Genomic DNA, 14320 nt, shown 5'->3' on the forward strand with positions numbered 1-14320 from the left:
AGTGGGGATGTACCTTGGGCAAGACACTTTCCACTATAATCAAATTCTTGCCCAGGTGGTCGGGACAGCAGTTACCTTCTCTGCTGTTCTGATGGTCATAATCGAAGATGATTATCATACATTGTAATGTATCATACATCGTATTGTATTGTATTGTATCGTATTGTATTATATTGTGTTGTATCGTATTGTATCGTATCGTATCGTATTGTATTGTATCGTATTGTATCGTATCGTATTGTATTGTATCGTATCGTATTGCATTGTATTGTATCGTGTTGTATCGTATTGTATTGTAGTATCGTATCGTATTGTATTGCAATGTATTGTATCGTATTGTATTGCATTGTATTGTATCGTGTCGTGTCGTGTCGTATTGTATTGTATCGTATTGTATTGTATCGTATCGTATTGTATTGTATTGTATCGTATTGTATTGTATCATATCGTATTGTATTGCATTGTATTGTATTGTATTGTGTTGTATTGTCCCCTCCTGGAGGCGTTCAGAAACACCGTGTGGCCGACACCAACCGTACTGCACACATAGCTCCGTCCATGTCTCCGGACAGGACTTGGAGAGGACGACGCCATTCATTCACCAGACGGGTTGGACGGATACTGTGAAGAGACGAACAAGAAGAAGTAAAGAAGTATCGCGAACAAGAAGAAGTATCGCGAACATATCGCGAACAAGAAGAAGTAGAAGAAGTATCAGGAGTAGAAGAAGTGTCGCGAACAAGAAGCAGAAGAAGTATCAGAAGTAGAAGTATCGCGAACAAGAAGTAGAAGTATCGCGAACATAACGCGAACAAGAAGTAGAAGTATCGCGAACAAGAAGTAGTAGAAGTATTGCGTTGTATTGCATTGTATTGTGTTAGAGCCTTTCCATGTTTTGTATTATAATTATTACTCTTTGTCACAACACATTTCTCTGCGGGAAACTCGGAACAGCTCTCCTCGGGAATAGCGTGTCGCTACAGTGCAGCGACACCCTTTGTTATTATTGTTGTTGTTTTTCCTGCTTGCGAGTGTATGTATGTGGCATGTCAAAACTATTTTTCCAACCCAAATGCTGTCTCTAAGCTGAATCGGGGGAGACGTTTTATCTGATTTATAACCAGGTTTTGTGCAGTTGTGACTCAATGCCTATCAGAATTCAGTTTAAGAAATGTTTGTTGCGAAACCTTGTTTTGATGATGAATAAAACGAAAATGAATTAATGAATGAATAAAAAAAAAAAATTAATGAATAAACAGACGTATGAATAGAATAAACGATCATGTTAATTAAACAATAAACAGAACGGACAGACTGAGAGAGAGAGAGACAAGACAAGACAAGACAAGACAAGGGTTTATTTGTTAGGCCTCCGGCCCATAACAAAGGAGTGGGCCACTAACAAAAATATTACATAATGAATCAAATAGTGTGAATAATATATCAATGCGCATGTGACTTGCAAGCTCTCTCTCTCTCTCTCTCTCTCTCTCTCTCTCTCTCTCATTATCTCTCTCCCTCTCCTCTCCCTTCCCTCAAACACATGCACGCACGTATATACACACCCACATGCACGCTCGCGCGCTAAACACACAGATCCAGCGATCTGGGTTAAGTGAAATGCTGACAAGCTAACAAAACTTACAAAAAAATAATTACAAATTGCAAGAATCGGAAAAAAAGGGGAATGGGGGGTTGACGTATACGCCACAGGGTAACAAAATGCATACCTATATTCATCCACTCTTGTCCAAGTACAAAAGCTCCGCTCTCACGCCAAAAGCCTTGCATACAAAAAACGATAACTTCGCAACTAAAGATTCCGACACACAGGACATCAAAGCGGCAAATTTGAACAAGGTTGGGTTTCTGTGATATTTGGCAGGTAAATGTTCTTCTCTTAGAGTCTGATAAACTGGACAAACCAAAAGAAAGTGATATTCTGTTTCAAGGGCTGTGTGACAAAAACTACACATTCTCTTATCACCAGGAACAGGATTATACTGTAAAAAGCGACAATTCAAATCTGACATACCCATTCGAAATCGTGAAAGTAGACGGCGTACAAAAAAGTTTTTCACGACCAGTAAGTACGGAGGTGTTGTAAGTGATTGGTTGTAAACAGAATACACTCGATAGAATTCATGTGACAGCAGTGAGGAATGCCAGCTTTGCTTTGCACAATCAATTAACCGTTGCTTAAAACAACGAATAAACACACATTCATTACCAACACCTTGTGCCTCCCACACATAACCAAAGCCGTACATGTACAAAACGTTTCTAATACTACAAGCCCATGTGATATAATTTTGTGTTTGCAGATGTAGTAACATATTGTATGCTTTCTTGGGGAATCGATCATTGCTTAATTTTAGTAGACGTAACCAAAACTTAATACATTTAACATAAGTCATCACATAGAGTGGAAATCTACCAGTTTCACCATAAACCAAATGTCTAGGAGCTTTTGAATGTACGCCTAAAAACTTTTTTAAAGCGAAAAGATGTACACCTTCGATTAATTCAAGATTTTTTGTAACTCCCCATATTTCAGCTCCATATGTCAACACAGGTTGTATCTGACAGTCAAACATTTTAAAAAAGATACCAGGGGAATGTTCTCCAATCGCCCAAAGTGTTCTAATGATAGCAACGACTCCTTTTCTGGCACGACTTGCAAGATCTTCTAATGTTGCTGTAAAACTAAGGCGGGTTGACAAAAAGATACCTAAGTACTTATATACATTTACAATTTTCAAAAGTTCATTTCCATAGAACCATCTCTCGTTCGCACCAAGGTAGCCACCATTTCTAAACACCACCACATTAGATTTTTCTAAATTGACTATTAAATCAAGTCGCTTTGCTGTGTCATACAATATATTCAGCTGAGTTTGAAGACCTATTGGGGTATCGGATAGCAGAGCTACATCATCAGCAAAAAGTAAGATCAAGAGCTGGACAAAATCAGGAGAAAGCTGGATGCCATGCATGCCACCCGCAAGCACATCTGAGGTCAATTCGTTAATAAATAAAGAAAAAAGTAATGGAGAACATACTTCACCTTGTTTGAGGCCACGAGGGCACATAAAACTGTCTGTGAAATCACCACCAACTCGTACTTTTGCTTTAACTATTTCATACATACTTTTCAGAGCCTGCAGTATTTTACCATTTAAACCATTCTTTTTTAAAATTACCCATAATTTATTCCTGGAAACACTATCAAAAGCTTTTTTAAAATCAATAAACGCGACATATAATTTTCTGTGTCTAAGCAACTGCTTTTGTACCATGGCATACAATGTGAACACGTGGTCAGTTGTACTGTGTTCTGCTCTAAAACCCGCCTGCTCTTCCCCAATCAGACCATGCACATCAATCCAATTACTGATACGTTTGTTCAGAACAAAACTGTATATCTTGCTACATATATTCAAAAGTGAAATGCCTCGAAAATTATCTGGATTATTTGCGTCGCCCTTTTTGTGTAGGGGCTGCATGACTGCAAGAGACCATTCTTGAGGAAACAAACCATTGTCAAATATGTGGTTGAAGAATTTAACCAGAAAAGGCATAATGCAGTCCACACTGTTTTTGTAAAATTCGCCTATGATGCCATCAGGACCTGCCGCTTTATTGCTTTTCAGAGCTCTGATCGCAATCCGTATTTCAGACTCGGAGATACTACAGTTCAGTAAATCAGATGGTGCGCTAACATACATCACAGCGGGTTCAGCAATGGATTCATTCACATCAGTGGAGTCAGAACTAAACACAGCTTTAAAATGGTTAAACCACTGCTCTTTTGAAATACTGGTCTGGCAAGACGAGCGCGGTCTGACTGAACGAATGGTGTTCCAAAATTTTTTTGAGTCATTTAAATTATTTTGTAAATCATGAATAAAATTGACTTTATAATTCCGTTTCTTTCGTCTTAGTAACTCCTTATATTCACGTCTTTTTTGTATGTAATTCAGTCTGACTTCTTCTCTGTTTGATCTGTTAACCTTTCTCAAATGTTGTCTTAATACCGTTCTACTTTGCCTGCATTCCAAGTCAAACCAAACTCGTCTCTTCTCAGCGCCGACAGAAACAGTTTTCAACATACATTCGCCCGCAACTTCAAAACATTCATTAAATTTTTCAAGAGCAAGATCAATATCACATTCAATCAAGTGTGAAGCTTCATCAATAAGAGTAGCGATATGGTCTGAACACATGACATCACAGTATGAATCACTTTTCTCAGGGTCCCATTTATATTTGGAAAACGAAAAAGATGACTGATTGTCAGAAGCAGCATCAGTCTGAAACTGAGCACATGAAAGTGACAACTCGACAGCTGCGTGCTTGGATTCAACCATAGGTAAAATCTTGAACTGCCTACACTTACTCAGCAAACAATGAGAAATGACGAAAACATCGATCACACTACAACCATTCGGGGACACATATGTAAAATCACTCGAAAAATTGAATTGTTTAAGGCCATTGACAATGGATAAGCGGAATTCATCACATACATTCAGCAGGTATCTTCCAAATGGATTAATTACGTCATCCTTTGATGATCTCGCATTGTAACCAGCGTCGTCATCAACACATTCATTTGTATTGTCCATGTCATATATGCCATCAATGGGATCACTGGATATACATGGATTCCTGGAAGCGGTTCTTGAATTAAGGTCGCCACACACAATAATGGGTACCTCACCATAACGACTATTAATATCCAGCATGCAGTCTTCAAGCATCGTTACACCATTATAGATATCAGTATCTTCGTAATATTTTGACTTCTCAGGTGGCAAGTACGCACCAATAAATACACAGTCCTTGTCCAGACAAAACAATGTGCTTGAAATTTTTAGGGCAATAATGTTGTCTAACTCTAAAGGCACTTGCTCTACGTATTTACTCAAATCTTTTCTGACCAGAACTACTATGCCACCACACAGACGACCATGCATACTGTCTGAGACTTTCACGCCGGGGCAAACAAAAATATCATGGGTGGGGAATAGAGTTTTGGGGACTGAATCAGTAAATGTTTCAACCAGTAAAGCAAAATGATATTTGCCTATCCAAGATGCAATGTCTATTTCATTTAACATTGACCACAAACCTTCTACATTAAGGGTACAAAAGGATAATAAAGAAATAGACTTTAGGGAACAATCACTTACGTTAATATTACTCACCCCCAAATCATCATCACAAAAATTATCTGTTTCGGGGCTTTGGCCTGACTCTCAGCTAACTACATTACTGATTGTACTGTTCACTGTGGGCTCACATACACTGTCACTGACAGCAGTGCTTGATCTGGTCCACTTGTCCGTTATTTTGCTCTGCTTGGCAAAGAACTGTGACCGGGTCATCCGTGGCGAGTCCTGCCCCACTCGCGATGCCTCAAGGTCACTGGGACTTCGGCGACCACGTCCTCTTCCGTGACCACGGTTACCCATGCTGGAACCCGGGCTAGGTACATCCTGGGTCGGTGTCGCGGGTGGTGAGCCTCGTCCAAACCCGGCCGGCCTCTGAGCCCTCAAAGTGTTGCCTGGATCCTGCCTGCCACCCGTCTCTGAGTCACTCCCCTTTTTCCAGCAGTCCGTTTGACACAGAGGATCATCGTGTCTCTCACTGGCACGGTCAGTGCTTGGCCCACCTTCAGCTGCAACGTCATCAGATTCAGCGACTGACTGGGAATCGGGGATATTCTCCGGGTTGCCGTCACTGATAGCTTCAGCTACTTCAGTCACTTCAGTTGACACTGGCACTGCGGGAGTTGCTGTTGCTGTTTCGCCCGTCCTCTGTGCTTCAACCTGCCTCCCACTGCGGACTGACTGGGTCAGGTGATAGAGAGAGAGAGAGAGAGAGAGAGATATCACCCGCAGTGTGGGAATGCTTGGCAATTTTACAAGTCACAGGATTCCGAACTAAATGCATTCTTCTTCTTCTTCTTGTCTCCATCCACAGAAGACATATTAAGGCAGCCTTCAGACATGTCGGAAGACTTTCTTTCTTTGGCGTTCGACAGCTACGCAGTCAGGATCAAAGTCCGAGGGATGCCACAAACTTGGTCGTCCGGCGAAGATCGGCTACCGTTCCCCAGAGCTTGGTGTTGAGGTCCGCATCCCCAGGCCAGGACTGCTGCCGCATCTTCTCATACAGGGGGCAGTCTTGGAGAATGGGGGATGGGGTCTGGTCAGCCTGGCTGCAATCACACAGGGATGTGGTTGCCACTCCAATCCTCTTCAGGTGTGCTCGGAGGCCGCAGTGTCCTGTGCGAAGGCGGTAGATGGTAGTCTGGTGTCTCCTCTCCAGTGTCCTGATGGGATCCTGGTGTGCCTGGTAGCCTCCGTTCAGGGTGACCCAGCCTCTTCGGAATCGGCTGTGTGAGTTGGCTTCCTTCCTTAGCAAGGTCATGTCGGAAGACGAGTGGTGTGTGGGGGGAGGAGGGGGTGCCGGGGGGTGGGGTGGGGGGCATGGGTTGACACCAGTAAACTGGTCTGAGAACCGTGAACTTTGGAGCGCATTGACTTCCTCTCCTCCTGCGTCCAGCAGCGTGGAAGTATCTTAAAGTGTGGTATGATTGATGGTTAGGGATGAGTTGAACGACCTATCGGCGTGACGCCCTTAAGGTCAAGTTGTTCTGGACAGATGTCCGCAGTTGTCTTTAATCGGTGGTAGACAGGTGTTCGATGCTGTGGTCCGTGTATGGTGATGATGATGATGATATGGATACTTATATAGCACCTATCCTCGGTCACTGACCAGCTCTCAGCGTTTTTTCAAACACAGGGTCATTTGCCACAAGAGGCTGCCTCCCTGGAAAGAACCGACTGATAGTAGCCCATTTGGGTGCTCATCATACGTTTCCTCGGTGCGTCATTCAATCAGGTTACACACACACACACACACACACACACACACACACACACGTACACACACGCACATACACACACACACACACACACACACACACATACACACACACACACACACACACACATTCGCACTCACGCTCGTACAAATATGTAACATTTTCCATGTATGACTTTTTTTGTTTACGTACCCCGCCATGCAGGCAGCCGTACTGTGCTTTCGAATGTGTGCATGCTTGGTGTGTTCTTGTTTCCATGACCCACCGAAAGATGGCTTGGATTATAGGATCTTTAACGTGCGTAGTTTGATCTTAAGCGTGCGTATATACACACGAAGGGGGTTCAGGCACTAGCAAGTTTGCATGATATGTTGACCTGGGAGATCGGGGGAAAAAATCTCCATCCTTAACCCACCAGGGGCCGAGTCCGCTGGATGAGTGCTGTACTGTTGCAGCCCTATGCTGCACAAGTGGAGTACAGTGGAGTGATGGTCTAGAGGTAACGCGTCCGCCTAGGAAGCGAGAGAATCTGAGCGCGCTGGTTCGAATCACGGCTCAGCCGCCGATATTTTCTCCCCCTCCACAAGACCTTGAGTGGTGGTCTGGACGCTAGTCATTCGGATGAGACGATAAACCGAGATCCCGTGTGCAGCATGCACTTAGCGCACCTAAAAGAACCCACGGCAACAAAAGGGTTGTTCCTGGCAAAATTTTGTCGAAAAATCCACTTCGATAGGAAAAACAAATAAAACTGCACGCAGGAAAAAATACCAAAAAATGGGTGGCGCTGTAGTGTAGCGACGCGCTCTCCCTGGGGAGAGCAGCCCGAATTTCACACAGAAAAATATGTTGTGACAAAAAGAGAAATACAATACAGTACAAGGAGTCAAGAGGCATAAGTCAAATCAACCCACCGGGTGAGACAGGGAGGGGTGGGGGGGATCGAACTCCAGGAAACTGGGGCGAGACAGAATCCCTTGCGCGCTCTAACCATTTGACCACCCGCAACCTCGTGTAAGTATTCTCCACATTCTGTGATAATAATAAGTCCGTGGTCTTCAGTCTCAGACGATGACGGAAACACGATCATTTCCCGGGCACAGGGAGGTTGCCGCCTAGTCGCTGTGGGGGTGGGGTGGGGGGCCAGGGGGGTTGTCGGGTTTTGTGGCCTTGTTTGTCAGTGAGCACACGTAAGATGGCTCATTTCTAGACGGCTCAAGACCCTCCCCCCCACCCCCCACCCCCCGCACCCACCCCGCTTCGTGACGGCAGTAATTGCCTCGGCTCCCCCCTAAAGTCCGACTGGGGTGGACGTGTGCGGAGTACGTGTGAGCGAGCACAGCTGAGACAACAACAATTGTATGTCTTTTATATACCTGACCCGTCTCCTCAATCCTTGGGGTTGGGGTAGGGGGTATGAGAGGGGTAGTTGTTTTTTTGTTTGTGTGTGTGAGTGGGTGTGTGTGTGTGTGTGTGTTTCTTTTTGTAGAGGCAGATGAAAAAACACTTTTAAGTTGCAAATTGTTAAAGTTGTGGATAGTGTGTATGTGTGTGTTGTGTATTTATGTGTGTGTGTGTGTGTGTGTGTGTGTGCGCGCGCGAGCGCAAGCGCAAGCGCATTTATAACTTCTCAAAAGCGGCAGTTCTGGTAATAGCATAAGTAGTAATAGTAGTGGTAGCAGTAGTAGCAGCAGCGGTTGTTACAGTGGCAGTAGCAGTAGTAACCGTAGTATCAGGAGCAGTAGTAACAGTAGCGGCAGTAGCAGCGGTAGTAGTAACAGTAGTATCAGCAGTAGTAGTAACAGGAGCAGCGGCAGTAGTAACAACGGTAGCAGCAGTAACGGTAGCTGCAGCAGTAGCAGTGATAGTACTGACAGCAACAGCCAATAGTAACAGTTGCAACAGCGACAGCGGCAGCATTAGTAATAAGAGTAGGGCAGCAGCAGCCACAGGTAAAAGCAACAGCAAAGGTAGCGGTAGCAGTAGTAGAAGAAACAGCTAACAGACACAGCAGTAGTAGTAGAGTAGCAGCAGCAACAGTAGTAGTAGCAGCAGCAGCGAGAACAACAACAGTAGTAGTAGTAGTAGTAGCAGCAGCAGCAACAGTAGTAGTAGCAGCAGTAGCAGCAACAGTAGTTGTAGTAGTAGCACCAGCAACAATTGTAGTAGTAGTAGTAGTAGTAAGAGCAGCAGTAGTCGTAGCAGCAGCAACAGTAGTAGTAGTAGTAGCACCAGCACCAGCGGCAACAATAGTAGTAGTAGCAGCAACAGTAGTAGTAGCAGTAGCAGCAGCAGCAGCAACAACGACATTAGTAGTAGTAGCAGCAACAGTAGTAGTAGTAGTCGTCGCAACAATAACAACAACAGTAGTTGCAGCAGCAGCGGCAACAGTAGTGGTAGTAGCAGCAGCAACAACAGTAGTAGTAGTTGTTGTAGCAGCAGCAGCAGTTGCAGCAGCAACAGCAGTAGTCACCAGTCACAGTGTGTGGAGAGAGAGAGGGGGGAGAAGGGGGCGGGGGAGGGGGTGGGGCAGTGTCAGATTGTGTCACCCTGACAGCAGAGGTATGCCAGGTCAAGGGAGTCGAGACGTCTTGCTCCCCAGCAGGGAATCGATCACGATCAGGGGATGATATTGATGTTGCCATGGAGATCTCTTTTGAATTGAGATGGACGTGGTTTGTACTGTGCGCATCGTTTTCTTTCTTATTTTCTTTTTCATCTCCTCCCCCCCCCACCCCCACACCCTCCCTGCGCTGCTGCAGAGTTTAGTTCTGTGGTCGCTGTATGGTGGTCAAGATGCCGTACATTTAGTTCTGAACAAAAGCTAGCCTCGGCCACGGAATTAACATTTTTGACTCACTTGTGTAAACAAAGTGAGTCTATGTTTTAACCCGGTGTTCGGTTGTCTGGGTTTTTTTTGTTTGTTTGTTGGGTTTGTTTTTTTTAGAGATATAGAAAGTCGCAATGGTAGAGGAAAACGCAAAGGAAACACGAAAAAATAATAATAATACCAGCTGGCGTGAGTATTAACAATATTAAAATGGAAAGATTTCGACTCTCTCTCTCTCTCTCTCTCTCTCTCTCTCTCTCTCTCTCTCTCTCTCTTATTTTCCCTTAGTTACGCATTGCACAAGGTTTAATACCCCCATTCCCTTCCTTTCAACGGATACATGGGTATACGTAGCTGTTAAACAGAGATGATGATGTCGTTTTTGTCGGCATGACTATGGACTAAAGAGATTGAAGTAACCAAATAAAGGTGGTCTTTGAAAAGGATGAAAGTATTTGTGCTTTTAAAATGTCGGAGAAATACCGCAGACGATTTTTAAGTTGAGACTTTAAAGGGTTTTCCTGTTCTTGGGAAGAGGAAGTTACGTCAAATGACCCGATAAATGTGGTGTTTCGAAAATGTTTAGAGTGCTGTGTATAGAGGCTGTGATTTTTTAGGACTGTTAAAATGGCCTTTGTGGCTTGGGACGTTAGATTAAAAGTCTCTGAACATTGTAAGTCTCTTATCTTGGAATCATTTGTGTTATGTTGTTTTTCTCTCAGTTATTCCCCTTTTTTCCCTCCTTCTCTTCTGTCTTGTTATTTTCCTTTCGTTTTTTTGTTGTTGTTGTTTTTTTTTGTTTTGTTTTTTTTTCTTCATTTTTCTCCTCCAGTTTGCGATTATTATGCATTATCATTGTTTGGAGCGAAGTCCGGTATGAACAAAAAGTGAATTGACAATAACAATAATAATAATGATAATAATGATGATGATGATGACGACAACAACATTAATAATAATAATAATATGATGATGATGATATGATGATGATGATGATGATGATAATTAGCATAATGATAATATGATGATGATGATGATGATAATGATGATACTAATGACGATGATAACAATAAAACGTGCATTATGCTTTGTACTGCACACACTTGCGTGACCCTGGCTGTTTCCCCAAGACTCCCTCACTGCCGTCTCTTCATTCTAACGTGACCGACACAAAACCAAGCTTTCGCGAATCTCTCTCAGAATCGCTCACAGAGGAATAGCGTGATCTCGCCACACACAAAGATAAATGTTTTTTCGGGAAGGAGAGGGGGGGTGGGAACAATTACTTTTTAACACAAAATTAAAGTCGGTGGTTTGGGAAAGTGTAACATAGGGATGAGAATTCCGGGCTGGTATTGCACAACGAGGACCCCCCCCCTCCCCCGCTCCCCCCCCCTCCCCCGCTCCCCCCCCTCCCCCCTGCCCCCCGGTGCTAGAACTGTAGGTATAATGACTGCCCTGGCCGTGCATGCGTCAGGGGAAATAAGCGAGCTGACGAAGTGGCTTCTGGTGCAATCTTGATGAGCAGCTTGCAGATAAAAGAACTAAGTAAAGAAAAATTAAGAACAAGTCTGTCAACCATCGATTGCGATACAGGTAAAAAGAAGAAAAAAAAAAGAATATGAAAAAAGGCTTTTGCAGCGATGAAACTGTCGCAATAATGATGAAACAGATGTTGGCTAACAACCAACACGTTGTGTCTCTCACTCTGTTTCTCTCTCTGTCTCTATCTGTCTCTCTATCTCTCTGTCTCTGTCTGTCTGTCTGTCTGTCTCTCTCTCTCTCTCTCTCTCTCTGTTTATCCGTCTAACTGTCGGTCTTTCTGCCCCCCCTCTTTCTCCAGCTGACAAAGTGCGGATTTAACATGAGTGAAAACTAAATCTGCCTATTGGCAGATGAAGCAGTATTAGCATGACTGGTCAGTGCTTCACCTTTGGTGACTAGCAGATCCTCGAAAAGGAAAATGATAACACACGCGAAAAAGAGCCGGACCTCACGAAGATAACGTGCTTCATTTAAGCTCATTCAAACATAGCCGAAGCAGAACCTTCACAACCGTGCAGCACTGTGAAGTGTGACAGATGTATGTTTGCCTCTCACGACTTTACTGGGTTTATGGGTTCCTGCGTGGATAGAGCTCGATTTGACGACCTGTTCGACGAAATCTTTCAGGTCAAGTTTTTCGGTGTTAGGGTCTTGATATTGTCCACTGCCGGGAGTGGTGTTGTTCGTAAAAATGGGGTGGAGTCCTGTCTGGCTGTTCGTGGGTGATATTGGCTGTTGTTTTGACTTTAAGGGGGAAGTCAGGCTGTCTGTTGGTGATATTGGCTGTTGTTTTGACTTTAAGGGGGAAGTCATGGCTGTCTGTGGGTGATATTGGCTGTTGTTTTGACTTTAAGGGGGAAGTCAGGCTGTCTGTTGGTGATATTGGCTGTTGTTTTCAGGGCGGGTGGGGGGGGCGGGGGAGTTCCTGTTGTTTTAAGAGGAAGTCCTGATGTCTGTTGGTGAAACTGGCGGTCGCTTTCTCTCTCTCTCTCTCTCTCTCTCTCTCTCTCTCTCTCTCTCTCTCTCTCTCTCTATATATATATATATATATATATATATATATATATATATGTGTGTGTGTGTGTGTGTGTGTGTGTGTGTGTGTATCTTCTTGTCTCTCTGTCTGTCTGTCTCGCTCTCTCTCTCTCTCTCTCTCTCTCTCTCTCTATCCCTCTCTCTCTCTCTCATTTCTTTCTTGATGGCTTGGTAGTGGTGATGTAGGGTACTTGGACCAGTCCTCAGACACAGACATTCGTCAACAGCTGAAATTGGGAAACTGACGTCAGCAGGTTGACACATTACGTCATACGCAAAGAACTATTAAATTGAATTAGAAAAAAAAGCATGGTGGCTGTAATAGAAGATGTACCTTAAACTTCACTTTCAACAACAACGACTTAAAACCCCGCAGGCAGGCAGGCAGGTCTTGGAATCGATTTTTATTCCAGCAGAAAGTCGTTGCAAGTCCGGGACTTTGACGAGCCTCTCTACAAGGTTGGGGAGAAGAAGAAGAAGAAAAGGAAAAAAAAAACAAAAAAACTTAAGCCAACACTTGGTTCGATCACCGAGGAATCGATTCTATTCCCTGTCGCCCAAAGGTTTTGCAGCTAGAAGTGCGACAGACGAGGAAATGACCCTAGGGAGGAGACCCTCACTGGAGGGGGGGGAGGGGGGGGGCGACAGGGTGCGGGGCGGTGGGGGGAGGGGGGGCAAAGGAAATCTTCGACACCCAGTTGAGAGAGGGTTTTAGTAGCTAGGGTGCAGAGCGAACCGGTTTAAAGTGCCGGAACACGGCAATTGGGTTTGAGAAAGAAAGTCGGTGTGTTCTTGTAAAAAGAAAAAGAAAATATTTTTTTTTAAAGTCACCTTTAAACTTTTTGTGTGTGTGATAAGGTTGGGACTTTGCTACGTTCTCCCATGGAGTCCATTCAGTGTAGGGAAAAAAAGCTGGAATAAAGAGAAGGGAAGGAATTAAGAGAAAAGGCGCTAACCTACCAGGAAACAGCAAAACAGAACAGCGATCCCTTACCACCAAACAACACACAGATGCTGGCGAGTGCGCGCGCGTGTGTGTTGGTGTGTGTTTGTATGTGCGCGTGCGCGCGCGTCCATGTGTGAATGTGTGTGTGTTTCTACCTATCTATCCATCGACCAGTCTGTGTGTATCCACCTCACCGGAGTTGTTGGAGAGGCGATGTGGACATGTACACCTTTCTGCTACCTACCTATCTATCTATCTATCTATCTATCTATTTGTATTTTTCTTTCCATATATCCATCCATCTGTCCGCCTGCTTGCAACTGTATTCACCTAACACTGTCCCAGGAGTGAGAGTAACTACACGGGCGTGTGCGCCTCTCCATCTATCATCTGTCCGTCTGTTTGTCTATCCATTGTATATATGTATATATACATATGCATACATGTGTATCATGTTTGTATATCTGTTTACCTGTTCACACCTACCCGGCACTGTCCCAGGTGTGAGAATAACTACGAGGACGTGGACGTCTATCTATCTATTCATATGTCTGCATCTATCTATCCATCCATCATCTATCTACCCGTTCTCACCTGTCTCCACCCGGCACTGTTCCCCAGGTTTGAGAGTGAGTGCGTGGACGTGCCCTTCTATCTGTATGTCTGCATCTGTCTATCCAGCCAGCCATCTACCTGTCTCCACTGTCCCCCACCCCCCACCCCCATCCCAGGTGTGAGAATGACTACGTGGACGTGCAACTTTATTAATTCTATCCATCCATCCACCCATCTGTTCACACCTGTCTCCACCCGACACTGTCATCCAAGTGTGAGAATGACTACGTGGACGTGCAACTTTATTAATTCTATCCATCCATCCACCTATCTGTTCACACCTGTCTCCACCCGACACTATCACCCAGGTGTGAGAATGACTACGTGGACGTGCAACTTTATTAATTCTATCCATCCATCCACCCATCTGTTCACACCTGTCTCCACCCGACACTACACTATCACCCAGGTGTGAGAATGACTACGTAGACGTGCAACTTTATTAATTCTATCC

The 14320-nt window shown here is 44.3% G+C and overlaps 1 protein-coding gene across 1 annotated transcript in view; it reads left to right on the top strand.

Annotated features, from left to right (window-relative positions):
* Window positions 1-14320, top strand: part of LOC143283468 (cubilin-like) — a 210814-nt gene that overhangs the window by 153148 nt on the left and 43346 nt on the right. The gene's annotated exons all lie outside the window — the stretch shown is intronic.

Source organism: Babylonia areolata, chromosome 6, assembly GCF_041734735.1.
Source record: "Babylonia areolata isolate BAREFJ2019XMU chromosome 6, ASM4173473v1, whole genome shotgun sequence".
NCBI classification, from domain to species: Eukaryota; Metazoa; Mollusca; class Gastropoda; order Neogastropoda; family Buccinidae; genus Babylonia; species Babylonia areolata.